Raw genomic sequence first — 21,753 nt, forward strand, 5'->3', positions numbered from 1 at the left:
TTTTAGGAGAAGAGTGGCCGTTACAGCAAGAGTCTTAAGATGCTTGGACGAAGCACGATCCTTTTTAAAGATCTGGGGAAAAAATGCACAGCAAACAAAAACCAGGAAGAACCGGCGTTCTCAGATCAAAGGAAGGTAGAGAACTCTGTGTGGTTCATGCTCCTGAGGTCCTGCACGAGGAAGATCAGCCCAAAGGCACAAACACAGAAACCAGCAAACGTGGCAGCGTGCTGAGCCGATGCCATCAGCTGTGTGTCGCCCGGGGCTGGGGGCCACCAGAGACGGCATTACCGTACCCTCAAGGAATTGGGAGACCGAAGAGGCCGTGGCCTCTACCTGTTTCAGTCTCCACGTGCCTGTCCACGTGAACCCCTGGGATCCTCGTGGGCGGTTTTAACGTTTATTGATATGTACGTGCACCCAACGTGGCCGCTCAGCTCTGTGCAGGGCTCACCCAAAGGGACGGTGAGCTTGGTGGCCAGACGCGCTGGCCTCCCGAGGGCAATTTGGTGGTGCTGCCCCTTCTTCATTGGAAGACCTCCACAGCCCGCAGCACGAGGTGCCTTTCCTCTGCCCTCACGGTCCTCCTCGTGGGAGAGAGCTGGGGCAGCGGGGACACCGGGACGTGCAAGCACAGGGCCCTGCTTTCAAGGAGCTTACAGTCCCATCGGACATCTCGGAAGGAGCCTGGGCTCCAGAGCCAGGAGGGGCGGGTGGCTCCACGTCGCGCCGCCCCCACGACCGCAGGCAGGTCACAGACCGCTCCGGGTTTCCCAGGGGTCCTTGACCGCGATATGTGGATACGCAACGATGCTCATGTCAACATCAGCCACGCCCATGATGAACCTGGAGGGGAAGCCACCGCAAAGACACATGCTTGGGCAAGCCTGACGAATTCCCCCAAAGCCTGTTTAAAGCCCCCCAACATCGAGGCTCAGCTCAGGTCTGCAGGCCTGGTTCCACCATGTCTCGGGGGGAGGCAGGCTAGAGGGCTAGATTGCTCCATCCTGCAGGCTAAGTGCACGAAGTCCAGTCAAAAGCCCCTGAACCTGTCAACCTTGAAATCTACTTCAGGAAGAAAAACAAAAGGCAGGGATTCTCTTCAAGGAAAAACGGCAAGTAAGAGAGAGTGAATTTCACCCCAGCGGTGCCTGTTCAGTGCCACAACCCCTGGGGGAGACCTATTATTATATTCATCTGGTGTTACCAAGGACTACGAACTGATTTATTTTAAAAAAAAATCCTCATGCAGCTGTACACTTTGCCACATTAAGTTTCCATGAGATGTGATGGGTTCTCATCTAGATAAGGAATGTCCCTGGCGATGAGATTCCTGCCCCTCGGAGAGGCCGAAGGCTTTCAGGGACGGCGGGAGGCCACGCGTAGGGCAACCACAGTGCCTTAGCCATTAACAGGCGCTCACAGCACACGACGGGAACGCAGCGGAAACATCTTGACATCCTTTTCAAAACAAGAGCCACGCAAAGTGACGATCTGCATATCCCTCAGGTTTACTTTAACTTGTTGTAGGTTAGGTTGAGCCGTTCGAAACAGCCAAAATTCGGCAGTCACTGACCTGCAAAACTAGCAATTTTGTACAGTTCAGCCTAATAGAAGTTAAAGTCAGATCTCATTTTATAACGAAATGAACGAAGATGAAATAGGATTAGAAGTGTTTAGGGGACAGTCTTCCCTACATCATCAAGAGGGGTCATCCCCGGACCGGAGCCTTTCCTTATGCTGTTAACTGACTGCCCTTTTCTTCTACGTTCACACACAAGGAAACATTTCTGCCAAAGGTCCAGGCAAGTGCAACCAGTGATCCTGGGGCTGGGGTCCCGCTGAAGCTCAGCCAAAAACACAGCATCCACATTCCCCCCTCCGACGGGACCAGGTGGAAATGTTGGGCTGTAAGAAGTCCAGGGTCATTCACAGCCACACGGCGACCGGGAGAACCAGGTGGCCTTCAGCAGCATTCCGTGAGCAGGAGAGAACATGCAGCCCGCTGACACAACCGCCCAGTCCCCAGGCCTCGAGGAAGCCGTCTCAAATCTTCCAAGTGACAAGGTGTTGGGAAGAAAGACAGAAAAAGAATTGTTTTGTTCTTGGCCACCTAACTTCTAGGCTGCCCCGGCCACCTAGCTTCTAAGAACGCACGAGGACACTGTCCACGCAGGTTTCTTACCACCTGGGACCTTTCCCCAAGCCCCGTAGGAATGTCCGCAAACCTGGATGGGGGAGCTACCCCAGGATATGAAGCCACCGCCAAGCAGGATAACTCTGTCTATGGCTAAGTTGAGAGACTATGAATCAGGCACAGGTAAACTCCGAGAGCTTCTTCAGAGACTTGGGTGCCTTGAATTTTTGCAGTTTTCTTTAGACTTTCAGAAAATGCGATTCTGAAGGAATACTCAAAAAACGCACCTGACAGGCTTCCCTGGTGGCGCAGTGGTTGAGAGTCTGCCTGCCGATGCGGGGGACGCGGGTTCGTGCCCCGGTCCGGGAAGATCCCACGTGCCGCGGAGCGGCTGGGCCCGTGAGCCGTGGCCGCTGAGCCTGCGCGTCCGGAGCCTGTGCTCCGCAACGGGAGAGGCCACGGCAGGGAGAGGCCCGCGTACCGCAAAAAAAAAGAAACAAAAACCCACGCCTGACAACAAAATTCTTTTTGTTCCTCAAGTCATTTTCTTCTCTAAAGATCTCTCAGGAGGGGTAGATCATGTTAACATCATGTTCCTGTCAGCGTGGTAAATAGCGCAGGCTGGGATGTCGGTCTTCTTGGTGTGCATTCAGCTTCACCGCTTCGGATCTGCAAGGCCAAGGGCAACTCACTTCACAGCTCTGAGAGTGGGAGCCCCAGGCCCTGGAACACCAGCTCTAATGCAGCCTCCCTTCGAGGGTTGCTGTTTATCAATTAAATGAGACGAAGCACTCAGCACAGCGCCACGAATGTAAATTACAAGTCAGTCAACTCGTTGAGTCCAGGGGGTTGCATCCGTGTCAATAACCCAGTTGGGTTATCGCTCTCCAGTTCAGCACTGGGGGGAACTGGGCAAAGGCCACACCAACTCCCTGCATGATTTCTCACACTGCGTGTACATCTGCAATGATCTCAATAAAAAGTTCAATTTAAAAAGTTAGCCAGCTATTTTCATTATTAAGATCGTTAATCCTGCCAAAAAGGATACACTGAATAAACACTCAAGGGTCCTGTTAACTTTTCATGAAAACAACAAAAAAAATTGTCTCTATGTACCATCAGTGATGGAAACAAAAGGAGTGCAGGACTAAAGTAATTTCTCAAAATCATCTTACTGTGATGACTCTATTTAATCTCTGTCTTCCTTTATGAGTATAATAAACTCCAATTACACTTCATTGATTCATTCGTTCATTCCACTAATAACGAAACAGTGACCAGTTCTGGGAATGGGGACACATCAGGAGCAAAAGCTGGATTTGGTCTTAATCTGCACTTGGGTTTCTGCCTACTAATCACCCTCAGGAGCCCTTTAGAAAGGAAGGGAAGGCACATTTATTGAGCACCTACTGTGTGCCTGGCCTTGCACTGGGCACAAGGGCTTCCTTGGCAAGCTGAATGAGTACAGCTTTTGTCCTTAAGAAGCGCCACAATTTGGTGAGGACAAGTGACATTAAAACCAAAATAATTACACAATTAAACTGCAAGTGTGTAAACTGCAACCATAGTAAGTGTGCAGAGGGAAGAGCATAGGGCTCTGAGACTGTGGTCCTGGAGAACCTCATTTAGCCTGACTGTGTGTATGACCATGTCTTCTGTCCTCTGTTTTCTGATGCTCTGACATCTAGAGCCTTGCTGACCCTAGAGGGACCATGGTCCCCCAGGGAGCCAACTCCCAGAGACAGTATCCAACTTGCCCATGACCATGATTTCCAATACAGACCAACCAACCCAGAGCCACACTCCAGCCCCTGCCCTTACTGGGGTCTCATATTTTGGGCCACTATCCACCTGCCTTAATCACCCCAGGGCCAGGTACCAGACCAAGAGGAACATCCCCTATACCCCAGAGCCTGTTAGAATTATTCAAACTCACCACCCCCAACGTAGGTTCCCTGTCCTGCCTGTTCCCTCCCAGGGAAACCACAATAGAGGCTCTCGTCCACAGTTTCCCCTCGCCCACCCAGTACTTGCAGGGGCCACCCCATGGCACAGCATGAACTACAGCAAGCTATCTCTTCAACAGCAGTCAGCTCCTAATTTCTTGCCCTATTATACCTCAAGTAATCTATTAATATACTATATACCTCACACCTAAGAGATGAAGATGTAGGCTAAAGTCATGGAGGGTAGCAAGCCAGGTGAAGCTGGAGAAGGGGGTGGGGCCAATCTGCAGGGTGAGGGGTGGGACTGTAACAGGAAAGAGCCTCTGTTCTGTTACAAGTTCATCACTAAAGGGATGTTACCTATACGCTTAAATTATACAGAGTGGCCCATCTCTGGGGATCATGCCTCCCAGGTAATGAGCATTAAGCTAAAATACCTTTGTTTAGCTCACAGGAAACCTCCTGACCAGGCCCACCTGTGAATGACCGCAGGGAGGAAGAAACTAACACCTCCCCTCCGGAGGCTGACTGGAATCAGGAAATGTATGATTTTACTGCCTCCCATTTTAGTATAAAGAAGCCTGAATTCTAACTCAGGCGAGATGGTTCTTTGGCACGGGAGTCCACCCTCTTCTCGGTCTGCTGGCTTCTGAATAAAGTCGCTCTTCCTTGTCCCGACAACTTGTCTCTCGATTTACTGGCTTGTCGTGCAGCAAGCAGTATGAGCTTGGACTTGGTAACAGGACGAGGGTCCTAAGTGCATGGACACATGCTCATCCCTGAGCTGAGAACAATCCTCTGTCCCAGGGGCAGCACCTGTGTGTGTGGCTCCCTCCCCGCGTATCCCCGATGCCCGGCAGCGCCTGGTGTGGGCCAAACATCTGAGACGCTCTGGCTGAATGAATGAATCCTTCCCCCTAAGGGGAATGTGGACAGGCACCTCTGCCTCTACCTCTTTTCATTTTTCTTAGTTTGCAAACATCTGAGAATGATGTCACCTCTTCTAAACATTCAAGTATCTGTTGAAGGATGCATTGGCTCAATAGTGAATCCCTCCGAGCTCTTAAGGAAGAAATAACATCAATCTCAGAGAGAATCAAAAAGGAGGGAACCTATTTTAGGAGGCCAGAATCACCTTAATGCCAGGACCAGAAAAGGGCATCACTAGAAGTGAGAACAAGAGGCCAACCTCTCTCACGAACAGACACAGAAACCCTACACAAAAGTTAATAAATCAGAAACAGAGATGTGTAGAAAGACAAACATCACAAACCAGCTTATTCCAAATGTAAGGTTGGTTCAACATTAAAAAATCAGTCAGTGATTAAACCACATTAACTGAATAAAGGGGAAAATCATATGATCATTTCAATAGACATAAAAATAGCATTTGCTAGAACTCCACACCCTTTCAGGATTAAAAACTGTTAGCAAATTGGGGGCTTCCCTGGTGGCACAGCGGTTAAGAATCCACCTGCCAATGCGGGGGACATGGGTTTGAGCCCTGGTCCGGGAAGACCCACATGCCACGGAGCAACTAAGCCCGTGCACCACAACTACTGAGCCTGTGCTCTAGAGCCCGCGAGCCACAACTACTGAAGTCACGCACCTAGAGCCCGAGCTCCGCAACAAGAGAAGCCACCACAACGAGAAGCCTGCACACTGCAACGAAGAGGAGCCCCTGCTCAACGCAACTAGAGAAAGCCCGCGCGCAGCAACGAAGACCCAATGCAGCCAAAACCAACAACAACAAAAAAAACTGTTAGCAAATTGGGACGAGGAGAGCAAAAACTAACACAACATTGTAAAGCAATTATACTCCAATAAAGATGTTAAAAAAAGAATACATGCAAAATATCTGTTGCAAACTCATACTTAATGATGAAATACTGAAAGTTTTCTTTCTGAGATTGGGATGGGAATGAGACAAAAATGTCTTTGTCTAAGATTGTACTGAAGATTTTAACCAGTAAAATATGAAACAAAAACTTTAAGGAGTGGACAGGAAGAAATGAAGCCATCTTTTTTTCCCTAGAGAAACATTTTTAGAAAATCCAAAAGAATCTCTAAAATAAGTTATGACACTAAAACAATCTAAATAGTCCAACAGTAAGAGGAATGTTTATATATATTGCAGAAGAGAGAGAGGACAGAATTTCAGACGTGCAAGAAAAATCATGTATTTGAAAAATATTTAATGATGTTGAAAAATTTTCAAGACACACTGCTATATTTAAAATCAGGATCTCTAATTATATCTACAATATGGCATCAGTATTAGAAAAGAGTTTGTGTGTATGTTTGCATTAAAAAGGATGAGTGGGATATATGCAAATATTTGCAGTGATTAACTCTGGGTGACATGATGGAAGGTGATTTTCGTTTCATTTATAAATATTCTATAATAAGCATGTAATGTTCTCAGATGCATGAAAAAAAAATTCCATTCCTGCCATCCAATGTCTTCTTGACGGTGTAGCATTTGACCTGGGCTTTGAAGGGTGGGTAGGATCCTGACGGGTGGGGAAGAGCTTTCAGACGAACGGAAAGCCATGATGCAGAAACAGCAAAACGTTGGTCTGGGGAATGAGGGGAGGCAACAGAGAGAGAGGTGAGAAGGAAAAGTGGGGGCAGACCCTGGAGGGACTTGAACTCCAAACTAACAGCTAACAAGGATGAAATAGATGTACCTGGGAACTAGGAAGTCACTGATGGAGCTGCGTGTGAAACTGGCAGAGCTGAAGGCTTGGTGAAAGGGGTCAGGTATTTCCAGGAAACACATAAGAACTGAAAAAGAATGAAAAAGGCTAGCTGGACAGCACTCTTTATAACAGACAAGACATGGAAGCAACCTACACGTCCCTCAACAGATGAATGGATAAAGAAGATGTGGTACGTATATACAATGGAATATTACTCTGCCATAAAAAAGAATGAGATAATGCCATTTGCAGCCACATGGATGGGCTTAGAGATTGGCATACTGAGTGAAATCAGACAAAGACAAATATAATATGATATCACTTACATGTGGAATCTTAAAAAATAGTACAAATGAACTTATTTACAAAACAGAAACATACTCATGGACATAGAAAACAAACTTATGGTTTGTTTTCTAAAAGGAAGGGGGTGGGATAAATTGGGAGTATGGTATTAACAAATGCGTACTATCATATATAAAATAAACAACAGGATTTACTGTAGAGCACAGGGAACTATAATCAATATATTGTAATAAACTGTAACAGAAAAGAATTGAAAAAAAAGGGCTTCCCTGGTGGCGCAGTGGTTGAGAATCTGCCTGCCGGTGCAGGGGACACGGGTTCGAGCCCTGGTCTGGGAAGATCCCACATGCCGCGGAGCAACTGGGCTCGTGAGCCACAACTACTGAGCCTGCGCGTATGGAGCCTGTGCTTCTCAACAAGAGAGGCCGTGATAATGAGAGGCCCACGCACCGCGATGAAGAGTGGCCCTCGCGCACCGCAACTAGACAAAGCCCTCACACAGAAATGAAGAACCAACACAGCCATAAATAAATAAATAATTTAAAAAAAAAAAAAAAAGAATTGAAAAAAAGAATATAGATATCTCACGTGTATATATATATATATGTATATATATATATATATATATATATACGCACATATGTATAACTGAATCACAGTGCTGCACACCTGAAACTAACACAATATTGTAAATCGACTTCAATAAATACATAAATAATAAAAAGGCTAGCCGGAGACTGTGGGGAATTAGAAAGTGTGCGTCTGCCTGAAGGGGTGACCAGTGAACTCAGCTGTCCATTTTGCTAGGTCAGATGATGCTCTGAGCCCCAACTTAACCCTACCCACATCTCTCAGAGAACAAATCAAGCTCCAAAAATTAGAGCCTAGTCACAATCCAGGAGGACTGTCATCATCTGATGTCTCACAGACTCATCTCTCCTGAGGTCCACTTAGACCCCTGGATCAGCTGGCTTGGGACCAAAAGTGGGAGAAGGGGACGGATGAATGAGGTTGCTTCTACTTTTCCACTCTTATCCATGATACCCAAATATGTAGGACTCTTTGCTTGTTAAGGTAAGTCTACTGAGTCAAGGGGGTGAGCTAGGGAGGATTTAAAGAAATCTTTCCAGGAACCAATCTGAAAAAGTAGAGAGAAGGAGAACTCTGAGCCTGGCTTTGACCAAAGGCATCCGTGGAAGTGACACGCGCCACTCTGGGCGGACGCTTTATGAGCCACGACGCGGATCCCTGTGTTCCCGTACCTGTGGCCTCTGTGGCCACGGAGACACATATTGAGATGGAGCCTCTTTCAAGCCGGTTCCCGAGCATGTGGTCAGCAGAGTCCCTTTGCCGTCCCGTAATCAACGCAGAGGATCAGAGAGGAATAGACACGGTCGTGAGCCCCTCAAACATTCAGGATGTTATAGCAGCACGAGCCCAGCTAATCCTGACCAATCCCCCTCCCAGGCGCGGCCAGCTCTCCCTCCCACCCGCCCTCACCCCTAACATGCAGACACGTGACCCAGGCCTGAGCAAGCAAACCGGGGTGTCACTTGCCACTGGCCACAGTGATCGGCTCAGGCATGGACGTGTGACTGGGCTGGACCCATGAGAATCAATTGCAGGACTTTTTATGGAACTGCTGGGATTAACATTTGGGTTTCCAAGTAAGGATCGCTAAACTTTGAGAACACGAGCTTGGGGCTCTGGCAGCCATTTACTCCTCCGTGGGAAGAGCCTGCTGGGCGGTGAAGCCAGACCAGATGGGCACAGAGCAGACACGAGAGGGAAGGTTCCTGCTGACACGGTGCGTATCACTGGACACAGCTGCCTGGCCGCCCTTGGACGTTTCATCCACGTGGATCCATCAGCGCCCTTTCACTTACACCACTTCAAGTCAGACCCTTCTTCCCCTGCGCGGGTTAGGAAACACAAATAGATTTACATTTCTTTAGGAATTAAATAGTAAGATGCTTTGAGGGAAGCTCTGAGGTAAAGGCCCACAGACATTTGAGGGCCTGAGCAATTGTGGGTATTTTACAGCCAGGAAAGGATGCTGATGGCTCCTCCCCAGGTCAACAGAGAAAGGGCCCAGGGCCGCGCCCCCAAGAAGCCAGGCTGGGGACGGCTCCCCTTCTGTTGGGCGAACTTGGCTTCTCAAACAGAAGGGCTCAGTTGTTCTGCTTCTTCATGTATGAGTGTGACCGAATGTGTTCACGTTCTACGCAAAATCGCAAGATTGGAACCAGCAAAGCAGAACAGAACAAACACTTCTTTCCCCAATTAACAGCTCTCGGGGAAACGGCCCAATTATCCTGCCAGGCCCAGGCGTGATGTCCATTAATGCCGGTGTGGTGCAGGCAGAAGGCTAAGGCGCGCTGGCTTCCGGGAGCCGGAAATGCCTGGTGCCTGGCTGGGGGCGTGGCGTTGATGGGCATCCTGCAGGTCAGGCCACTGGGGGGGCCGGGGGGGGGTCAGGGTGCCATTTGTCACTATTCCCATGTTCGCAAAAGCCACAGAAAAGACTGTCAGAAAGGCACGGAGGAGGAATCATCCGAAACTCGCTGCAGGTTTGGCACCTCGGGGTCATTTCTTCCTCTCTTAGGGGACAGTCCCAGACCTCACCTGCCCTTCGAAGGGCCTTTGTCAGCAGCACACGATTCTTCCTGTTACCTGGGACAGAAACCCACAGTCTGAAGCTCCCACATCGACTGTGCTATCCTTTACAGACGCCCAGGTGCTGCAGGCCTGCATCCTCAGCTGCCTGCCTGCTGGGCAGGGGTGGGCAGGGGCAGACCCGGATAACACACAGACCTAGTTTGCACCCTAAATTCTCTCAGTGCCCCTCCCACCATTCCCCTGACACCTGCCAGGTGGGTGCTGCATAAATAGCATGCTCACTACATACTGGGCCCCATCGGCGGGCAAGACCCAAGGGCCCCTTTCGGGGGAGCCTACAATCCTGTGGGGGGGGGCGGGATGAAAGCGCCCCTCTTGGAGGCAGGGACCAGGGAGACTGGCTTAGTGGGAAGGTTCAGGAAAGCTTCCTGGAAGAGGTGCCTCTGAAAGACGGGGCAGGGGAGAGGGATGCTTGTCCTGGCACAGAGAGCAGCAAGAGGAGGGGTGTGAAGTCAGGGGATTTGGCTGCGTTAGAACAGGAGCCAGCAAGCGGACCAGAGGCAGGGTATCCCAAAAAGGCAGGACGGGGGCAACAGGAGGGCCCGGCCCCCAGAAGGCAGGGTCTCAGCCCTACGTGGCCACTTGCCAACTAACTGCTAATCAGAGGTGAGCTGCTTAACCTTTATTGACTTATTCCGGGGCTTAGGGCCTAGAGGAGAGAAAGGGCACTTTAAGGCTAGTCAGAGCATCCTCCTCCACAGAAGACAGAGCAGGAACCATGGACCAGAACTGCCCCTGAACCAGGGCCATCTCAGTTAGGGTGGACACTGTGAGCCATGGCTGAACATTTTACAGAAAGAGTCACTCCTTATTGGCTATGTGGGTAGCTGATCAATCAAATCCACGCTCAGAAAACTGAAGAGAACTAACTAGAAAACTATTCTAAATACTATGAAAGTTTTTAAGGTAATTTGTTACAAAATGAATGGACCCAAATCAGTATTTTTTTTCCTAATCAGTTAGCAACAGTCACCCAGCTAATTCAAAGAAAATGAAAATCCCATTCACAGTAACAAGTGCAAAACATGAAACACAGAGACATAAAACTCATAAAAAAATTGTTGAATTCCTCGGGAGGAAACAATAACATCTAAAGTGAAAATTACACTGATTTTTTTAAAAGGTCTCAAAAAACAAAGATATGGATCAGGTTCTTAAATGGGATGACTCAATTTGGTGAAGATATCGTTCTCTAAGATGATTCTGAAAATCTCATGCAATTCTAACTGTATATTATAATCTAATGTGACATAAATCATAATAATTCTTATAGAATACATATGATAGAATGGCCAAAAAAGCTGAGAAACATATAATGAGGGAGGCCTCCTATTAAAGTATATACTAAGTATATTTTAATTAAAATCTAGCTATAATTAATTTTTATATATAAATATGTTTATAGGGAAGCTAAATATTAAAATATATACTAAAACTGTAGTTATTAAAAGGACAGACCCAGGTAAATAAAAGAAAATTAAAAGTCCAGGAGGAGAACCTAATATAAATAAAAGAAGTAGGTATATTACAAAATAGGCATTTCAAATCAGTGGCAAATATGAACTATCTGAAGGACGTGGTTGAGTCTCTGACCTAACTCGGAAGGTCAGGACATCACTCCTCACATGAAAACGCATGCGCTGAAGGTCAAATATAAAGAAAAAGAACCTAGAAAAGAATGAGAAGAAGGTTCTTGGTGGTGGGGATGACCTTCTTAAGTATAAAAGCAATTGACAAAGCTGTAAAGAAAAGATACTAGTACATTTGCTCTAATAATCTTTAGAACTTCTGAACATGAAAATATACCATTAAAAACAACTGAGAGGGCTTCCCTGGTGGCGCAGTGGTTGAGAGTCCGCCTGCCGATGCAGGGGACACGGGTTCGTGCCCCGGTCCGGGAGGATCCCACGTGCCGCGGAGCGGCTGGGCCCATGAGCCATGGCCGCCGAGCCCGCGCGTCCGGAGCCTGTGCTCTGCAATGGGAGAGGCCACGGCGGTGAGAGGCCCATGTACCACAAAAAAAAAAAAAAAAAAACTGAGAATGCTACTGAGTCACTGCAGAAAATATTAACATACACAACAGGAATATATCAATATGGTAAGAGGACACCCAGCACCGCATTTCAGGGGGCATGAATAGAAGAACCAGTTTCTTCTTTGCTGATGGAAATGAACCTATAGGCACTTTCTCCCTGGAGAGTTATTTAGCAAAAATGTATAAAAGCCTTAAAAATGTTCAGGCCCTTTAATCCAAGATTTCCACTTCTAGAGATTGATTGCAAGGAAATGAATGAAGATAGTCTCAAACTTTGCAGTACAAAGAGGATTTCCAGCACAGCTTTTCATTCAATGAGATAACATTCTGGACTCCCTCCTGCGAGAGCACCGGAATCACAACTAACTGCTGAACAATCATCGACAGGAAGACACTGGAGCTCACCAAAAAAGACACCCCACCTCCAAAGACAAAGGCCCGCGTACCATTAAAAAAAACAAAACAAAACAAAACCAAAAAAAACATAAAAAATCTTCCAACAAACAGAAGTCCAGGACCAGACGGCTTCACAGGTGAATTCTATCAAACATTTAGAGAAGAGCTAACACCCATCCTTCTCAAACTCTTCCAAAAAGTTGCAGAGGAAGGAACACTCCCAAACTCATTCTATGAGGCCACCATCACCCTGATACCAAAACCAGACAAAGATACTACAAAAAAAGAAAATTACAGACCAGTATCACTGATGAATACATATGAAAAAATCCTCAACAAAATACTCTCAAACAGAATCCAACAACAGATTTAAAGGATCATACACCATGATCAAGTGGGATTTATCCCAGGGATGCAAGAGTTCTTCAATATACACAAATCAATCAATGTGATACATCATATTAATAAACTGAAGAATAAAAACCATATGATCGGGCTTCCCTGGTGGCGCAGTGGTTGAGAATCCGCCTGCCGATGCAGGAGACACGGGTTCGTGCCCTGGTCCGGGAAGGTCCCACATGCCGCGGAGCAACTAAGCCCGTGAGCCATGGCCGCTAGGCCTGTGTGTCCGGAGCCTGTGCTCCACAACGGGAGAGGCCACAGCAGTGAGAGGCCCGCATACCGAAAAAAAAAAAAAAACCATATGATCATCTCAACAGATGCAGAAAAAGCTTTTGACAAAATTGAACACCCATTTATGATAAAAACTCTCCAGAAAGTAGGCAAAGAGGGAAACTACCTCAACATAAGGCCATATACGGCAAACCCACAGCAAACATCATTCTCAATGGGGAAAAAAATGAAAGCATTTCCTCTAAGATCAGGAACAAGACAAAGATGTCCACTCTCGCCACTATTATTCAACATAGTTTTGGAAGTCCTAGCCATGGCAATCAGAGAAGAAAAAGAAATAAAAGGAATATAAATCAGAAAAGAAGAAGTAAAACTATCACTGTTTGCAGATGACATGATACTATAAATAGAAAATCCTAGAGATGCCACCAGAAAACTACTAGAGCTAATCAATGAATTTGGTGAAGTTGCAGGATACAAAATTAATGCACAGAAATCTCTGCCATTCCTATATTCTAACAATGAAAGATCAGAAAGAGAAATTAAGGAAACACTCCCATTCACCACTGCAACAAAAGGAATAAAATACCTAGGAATAAACCTACCTAAGGAGGTAAAAGACCTGTACTCAGAAAACTATGAGACACTGATGAAAGAAATCAAAGATGACACAAACAGATGGGGAGATATACCATGTTCTTGGATTGGAAGAATCAATATTGTGAAAATGACTATACTACCCAAAGCAATCTACAGCCTCAGTGCAATCCCTATCAAATTACCAATGGCATGTTTTACAGAATTAGAACAAAAATTCTTAAAATTTTTATGGAAACACAAAAGACCCTGAAGAGCCAAAGCAGTCTTGAGGGAAAAAAAAAAGAGCTAAAGGAATCAGACTCCCTGACTTCAGGCTATACTACAAAGCTACAGTAATCAAGACAATATGGTACTAGCCCCAAAACAGAAATACAGATCAATGGAACAGGATAGAAAGCCCAGAGACAAACCCACACACCTATGGTCAACTAATCTATGACAAAGGAGGCAAGGATACACAGTGGAGAAAAGACAGTCTCTTCAGTAAGTGGTGCTGGGAAAACTGGACAGCTACATGGAAAAGAATGAAATTAGAACCCTCCCTTACACCATACACAAAAATAAACTGCAAATGGATTAAAGACCTAAATGTGAGACTGGACACTATAAAACTCTTAGAGGAAAACATAGGAAGAACATTCTTTGACATAAATCACAGCAAGATCTTTTTTGACCCACCTGCTAGAGTAATGGAAATAAAAACAAAAATAAATAAATGGGACCTCATGAAATTTAAAAGCTTTTGCACAGCAAAGGAAACTACAAACAAGATGAAAAGACAACCCTGAGAATGGGAGAAAATATTTGCAAATGAATCAACAGACAAAGGATTAATGTCCAAAATATATAAACAGCTCATGCAGCTCAATATTAAAAAAACAAACAACCCAATCCCAAAATGGACAGAAGACCTAAACATACAGTTCTCCAAAGAGGACATAAAAATGGCCAAGAGGCACATGAAAAGCTGCTCAACATCACTAATTATTAGAGAAATGCAAATCGTTTAGAATGGGCATCATCAGAAAATCTACAAACAACAAATGCTGGAGAGAGTGTGGAGAAAGGGAACCCTCTTGCCCTGTTGGTGGGAATGTAAATTGATACAGCCACTATGGAGAACAGTATGGAGGTTCCTTAAAAAACTAAAAATAGAATTACCATATGACCCAGCAATCCCACTACTGGGCCTATACCCAGAGAAAACCTTAATTCCAAAAGACACACGTACCCCAATGTTCACTGCAGCACTATTTACAATAGCCAGGTCATGGAAGCAACCTAAATGCCCATCTACAGATGAATGGATAAAGAAGATGTGGTACACATATACAATGGAATATTACTCAGCCATAAAAAGGAATGAAATTGGGTCATTTGTAGAGACTTGGATGGACCTAGAGACTGTCATACAGAGGGAAGTAAGTCAGAAAGAGAAAAGCAAATATCATATGTTAATGCATATATGTGGAATCTAGAAAAACAGTACAGATGAACCAGTTTGCAAGGCAGAAATAGAGACACAGATGTAGAGAACAAACATATGGACACCAAAGGGGGAAAGCAGGGAGGGGGGTGGTGGGATGAATGAGGAGATTGGGATTGACATTTATACACTAATATGTATAAAATAGATAACTAATAAAAACCTGGAAAAAAAATGAGATAACATTCTGCCATTCAAAATCCTGTTTTCAAAAAACCTTTTGAAAATGAGGAATGGCTGGTATTGAATGAAAAAAAAAAAAGCAGAATACAAAACTAAATACAGAAAACTATCCAAATTTTGCTTTGAAAGATGTGACACATATGTACGTTCATTCATTCAGTAAATTGTCATTGAGCATCTTCTCAGGGGCCGAGTTTACAGACTAATGAGATCACACACACACACACACACACACACACACACACACACACACAGAGGAAATACACCAGAATGTTACTGATATTTAGAGGTCCTTGCATAATAATTATTATCTTTCTTACATTTACCTGAAACTGTTTCCATCGTACACATGTACAAATTTCATAATTAGAAAAGAGACTTCGGTTAAAATTCTCACCACCTCCTACCTTGGACACAATCCTTCCCCCAAGAAAAGATGCAAACACTTCACCAATGTTTGTATAAAGCTATATTCCTCTCGGGCTGGTTGTATATCATCTAAATCTTCTTTTCTTGAAAATAATTTCCTTTGTTAAAAGCAAGAATGGGCAAGGAGAGAGAATGTGAGACAGGGATCCACCTACTACGTTTGAAAATCTAAATGACCTTTCAAAAGATTTAGACTTAAAATAAACACATGAGTCAGGAACAAGTGATCCTCAATGACTAAATGTCCTCATAAAAATGCCTTCGAGCCATCCCCAACTGTGGATCATTCAACACACCAAAAAAAAAGGCCATTCGTGCTTGTGAGAACTGACAAGACAGTGGAAATTATGTCAGTAAATTTCAAGACCTGTTCAATACTAACATATTTATGGTGCTTATCTGCACCTCAGGAATGGAGAATGGCAGAGTCAACATAAACACCTTTCGGGGTCTAAATAGATGGAGAGGTAAAGGAGAGAAGAGGCATTTCTAAAGGATCTCTTTGAAATTGATTCTTGTAACATCTTGGTTTAGAATGATACAACACTGATGGCTCCATCCCTTCTGTTACACTGATGGCTCCATCCCTTCTGTTACACTGATGGCTCCATCCCTTCTGTTACAGAGGGAGAGGGTGTGTAGACTAACCTCCAGCAGAAGCTGCATGAAAACATGTTACGGGTCTCCCCATAAGCTGCCCGAGACACAACACGTGTCACTGAAGATGTACTTTCCCCGTCTTATATTAAATGGGCGAATGTGATCAGTGTAGAGGTAAGGCTATCAACTTGAGGGCATCAGAGCAGTCATACCGATCAATGAATCATTCGTTCATCCCACAAATGTTCTTTCAGCCTCTTCACTGTGCCCCAGGCACTGTTCTAGGGCTGGGGGACACAGCCAGGGATGAGCCAGATGTGGGGAGACAGGTAGCAAACAAGCAAACAGCTAGGACCATTTCAGGGAACGAAAAATGCACGAAAGGAAATCAAAACAGGAGTTTGTGAAGGAGGGTTACTGGGAAGTATGGATTTCTTTCAGTAAGGGAGGGCTTCTCAGAGGAGGTGTCATTTGAGCTGGGACGTAGACAGTGCAAACACTTGGGCTAAGAGCTTTCTGCACAGAGGAGGGAGTAAGCAGGACGGTGCTGAGGCGGATCCAGCAAGGCATGTGGAAGAACAGGAAGAAGGCTGCAGCGGCTGCACATTGGGAGGGAAGGGACACAAGCAGGAGAGGAAGCCAGGCCGGGAGGTGAGGGTGATAGAGTCCAGGCCATCTGGGCCTCAGGTCATGCGGAGCATCTGACGGTGCTCTAAGTGCAACAAGATTCACAAGTGAAATCTAACCATTTTGAAAATGTAAATTTCAATTTTTGTGTGCGTGCCAAGAATGGGAAGCCATCAAGATGTCCTTGTATAGGTAAATGAGCAAACTGGGGTGCATGCATGCAAAGGACTATTATTCAGTGATACAAATAAGACACAAAAAGACGTGGAGGAAACTTAAAGGTGTGTTGCTAAGAATCCAGTCTGAAAAGGCTGCATGCTGTATGCTTCCAACGATAGGACACCCTGGGGAAGGCACAGTGACAGTAAAATGATTAGCAGTTGCCAAGGCTTTGGGGCGGGAGAAGGGGGGGTGAACAGGGGGCACAAAGGGGACTCTCAGGCCAGTGAAACTATTCTGTATGATACCATCATGGTGGCTACACAACACGACACATTTGTCAAAACCCACAGAATGTGCACCACCCAGACTGAACCCTAGTAGAAAGTATGAACTTGAGTTAACAACGATGTATCAGTGTTGAGTTTCAGTTGTAACAAATGAACCACACTAACGCAAGACACTAATAAGAGGAGAAACTGGGTGGGGGCAGTGGGGAAGGTCTATGACTCTGTGTCTTCTGTACAAGTTTTCTGCAAACCTAAAACTGCTCTTGAAAATTAAATCTATTAAAAAAGAAGAGTTGCTGGTGGGATGCTCAAATAATCCATTCACATCTGTTCCAGTCTCTCCTGACCTGCTGGGACAGGACCTGAGTGACCGGTGTCCCCAGAGCCTGGCAGGCAGGTGGCATTCAGGGGGCAACCACCAGGCAAAGGGACAGCCAGTCACACATGGTGTGACACTTTGTCAGCTGTCTTGCTTTCCTGGTTCTCATCTCTCAAAACCTGTTTCCTCATCTGTAAAACAGAAATAAAATGATCACCTCCTGACCTTGCAGAGATTCCAGGAGTGAGTAAGATAATCACACCAGGCGTTTCATCTGCTGCCTGGCACACGATGAGCTTTTACTAAATGCAGGCAGCAAAATAAAAATCCATGATAGTTTATTGTCCGAATTTTTACTGTGTGGATTAGACGGTAAAACTGTTTCACATGTGACTTGAAAATTCCTGTTATAAAAAGTATAAAGAAATGCAAGTGCCTACAAAAGTACACAGCATGAAAAAAACAAACGGCCACGTACTCACCCCTCGGCTTCAAGGACTCCTAATACGTGGGTGATCGCCTCTCATGTACACCCCCACCAACTCCCATTCAATCACCCCTGCCCCGCTGCATTATTTTGAAGCAAAGCCATTATATCATTTCGATGGTAAATATAACTTGAATTGAAGTCAAAAGATGACTTCTGTTTTTTGAGAGCACTACTCTTGTTGACACATCTCTTAGAATTTTCAGTGACCTGGCTTAGTGAGGGGGTCAGAAAACAGAGTCCCCACTAATTCTGGTGTGATTATAAATTGGTATAATATATTTGCAGGCCAATTTTTCATATCTATCTAAACTTAAAATGCACGTATGATTTGACTCAGCAGTTACAATCTTCAGAACAGATGTTACAAATAAACCTGAACCTGAGACTAAAGATGCATACACAGGTATAAGATTATTCACGGTAGAGCTGATTTTGTTGACAAATATTTAGAAACAGCCTCAGTGTCCATCAATGGGGCGCCGGAGAAGAGCAGTTTGCTACTTGCTCTCCTTAGACTATCAGGAACATGTAAAAAGAATGAGGAAGATTGACGTAAATGGATACAGGATGATCCACCTGAAATACTGGCAAGTAAGAAAAGGCACCAAACAGCCGGGATGTAATGATGTATAGTATACCATCATTACAGTGAAAAAGCAGGGTCACACATGCACACATATGCACATATATGACTGAAGTATATCTGCCAGGAGTCACAAAGAAGGAACTCATCACAATGGTTGCCCCAGGTGAAAAGGACTGAACCACCAGAGAATCGGAGCAGGGAATCTTTGTACTGTCTAATAAAAGTGATGGTGATGGTAGTAATAGTACTTACAATAGCATTATCCATCTTTCTTTTTTTTTTTAACATCTTTATTGGAGTATAATTGCTTTACAATGGTGTGTTAGTTTCTGCTTTATAACAAAGTGAATCAGTTATACATACATATGTTCCCATATCTCCTCCCTCTTGCGTCACCCTCCCTCCCACCCTCCCTATCCCACCCCTCTAGGTGGTCACAAAGCACCGAGCTGATCGCCCTGTGCTATGCGGCAGCTTCCCACTAGCTATCTAATTTACATTTGGTAGTGTATATATGTCCCTGCCACTCTCTCACTTTGTCACAGCTTACCCTTCCCCCTCCCCATATCCTCAAGTCCATGCTCTAGTAGGTCTGTGTTTTATTCCCGTCCTACCCCTAATCTCTTCATGACATTTTTTTTCTTAGATTCCATATATATGTGTTCACATACGGTATTTGTTTTTCTCCTTCTGACTTACTTCACTCTGTATGACAGACTCTATCCATCTTTCTTGATGCTTAACTTTTTTACCTTACAAAAAGCAAGTCAAATATTATCTATTCAAATATTTTTAGAATAAATGTAAGGAAGAAGGGGAAAAAAATAAAAACATTTGCCAGACCAAACAGAACTGCCAAGCCCATACAGAGATTTGAAAGGAATCATAACATACGGGAGACCGGAGTCAACAGAACTTGTAGCCTTCTTTTTTTTTTTACATCTTTTTTTTTTGCGGTACGCGGGCCTCTCACTGCTGTGGCCTCTCCCGTTGCGGAGCACAGGCTCCGGACGCGCAGGCTCAGCGGCCACGGCTCACGGGCCCAGCCGCTCCGCGGCACGTGGGATCTTCCCGGACCGGGGCGCGAACCCGCGTCCCCTGCATCGGCAGGCGGACTCCCAACCACTGCGCCACCAGGGAAGCCCCTAGCCTTCTTTTTAACAGCATAAAAAGGAATGTCAGATCTTTACGGGTCACTACGGGTGAATGAGGAATCAGTGGATTCCTCAAGAACCAGTGACTTCTGGATTGGAAGCGGTTTGTTCGGGCCATGTTTCTTGTAGCTCTTGGCTCTGAATCTAGAGGATGCCATATTGGTTCCAGCCCAAGACTTAGAACAAGATAAGGCGGCACTGCTGTCTCCCTGCAAACCACAGCCCGAAACCAACACTGTGGAAGCAGATAAAGGTGACAGCCCAGGGGCGGGCCTGGCATGTCTGTCCTCTTCGGTTTGGGCTGAGACGTTTCCCTATTCTTGGAGTCCTCTGGGCCCATAGAAAATAAGAAATGACATCCCTTCCACTTAATATGCCAAAAATTTTTGGATGTTTCTGTAGCTCAGATGTGACCTTTGTACTTATTTTGGCCTTGGGAATTTGGTATCAGCAGAAACACCAGAGCATCTGGGCAAGTCACGCTTCTGAAGGAATGTCCTTCCCAGGCATCGTTCATTCAGTGTAGTTTATACGGGCCAAAGCTTATGTGACAATGTGACTCCTCATCAGAGAGAAAAAGATCATCAAAGATGAACTCAATTAGGGCATTTATTTGCGAGCCTAGTAGTCGAAGAAGTAGCACCATGGACAGTCCTGTAGACTGTGTACACAACAGGTGCCTAATAAGTGTCTGCTGAAAAACACTCTCTAGGAGAAAAGTACCTTACAAAGTCAGTCAAAGTTGACCTTGAACTCAAAATATGAATCTTCAGCTGTCCAGCCTTTTTCCCTCCCCAAACAAATCTCTTTCTTTTAAAATTGTTTCTCTAATTTCTCTGAATAATTTTTTTTAAAATGTAAAGCACACAGAACAATATATCAAACATACAAAACTGGGGGTTGTTAAAGCTTTCGTTTGGTGTGTGTGTGTGATATACGCAGTGTGTAATGATACATATAACATATATAGTGTGCAATGATACATAAAACATAGTATGTATGACATATACAATATATAGTGTGTACGATATATAGTGTGTAATGACATGTATAATATATACAGTGCATAATGATATATATAATATATACAATGGAGCATTATTGATAACGGTGAAATCCTCCTTCACCGCGTTCAACACCTCCAGAAGGGGACAATGTTCATGGATTTAGTGTGTGTCCTTCTAGTCCAATATTTAGAATGCTCACTCACACACGCTCACGTAGTCTCTCTCTCTCCTCTCCTCCCTCCTTTCCCCCCTCTCTCCCTCCCCACCCCTTCCTCATACCCTGCTTACCTGATATGCATCATATTGTTTTGTTGGGGGAGGTTTAGGTTTACAAACATAATAATCACACTGTAAATTTTGGTCTTGCAACTTTCTTTTGTCACAGAAATTTAGTTCATTGCTTTAAACTACTGCCTAGAGCCTCCAGGCAGGAACATACCACATCTGATGTATCTGGCCCCTTACTAACAGCCATTTAGGTCGCTTTCAGGGTTTCATTATTACACACAACACTCCAATCGTGAGGACCCCCCTAGCCCACGCCTCCTCACCCACTTCCACTTGCCTAGAAATAGATACGGGGTGCGCGCACATTTCCAGCTTCACTTGATATCGCCATACTGCCGCTTCAGAATGGCCATCCCAGTTTACATCTGAAATGTTTGAAAGCTGTTTCGCCCCCATTTTTGCCAACACACGACACTGTCAAATTTCAAAAGGTTTCTTTGCTGATCTCTTGGGTGGAAGATGTCCTGCCCTTTCTTTTCTCTCCCGCCTTCCTTCTAATCTCCTCCAGTCCCTTCTTGGCCTGGAAATGACTACGTCCTCCATCCTCATGAGTGACTAGTAGCCACAGCTGCTATGAGGCCGAGGAAGTAGGGGGTGAATTACCAAAGGCCCCGGGACTAAGAAACAGTGGACGAGTCTGCAACCAAGTCTCCTGGCTTCCAAAGTCCCCTCCCCACCGCTTGATATGTTTTAGGGGCCTC

At 45.2% G+C, this 21,753-nt stretch overlaps 1 protein-coding gene across 6 annotated transcripts in view; it reads right to left on the reverse strand.

Moving 5' to 3' along the window:
* PHACTR3 (phosphatase and actin regulator 3) overlaps positions 1-21,753 on the reverse strand; it is a 229,521-nt gene that overhangs the window by 112,347 nt on the left and 95,421 nt on the right. Inside the window, exon 1 of one of the 6 annotated variants that reach the window (XM_067012633.1) lies at positions 15,511-15,546. The exons of the other annotated variants lie outside the window; for them this stretch is intronic. The gene's annotated coding sequence lies outside the window, so the exon portion shown is untranslated. Of the gene's footprint in view, positions 1-15,510; positions 15,547-21,753 lie in introns of those variants that run through there. 6 annotated transcript variants of the gene reach the window in all.

Source organism: Kogia breviceps, chromosome 14 (assembly GCF_026419965.1).
Source record: "Kogia breviceps isolate mKogBre1 chromosome 14, mKogBre1 haplotype 1, whole genome shotgun sequence".
In the NCBI taxonomy this organism is placed as follows: Eukaryota; Metazoa; Chordata; class Mammalia; order Artiodactyla; family Physeteridae; genus Kogia; species Kogia breviceps.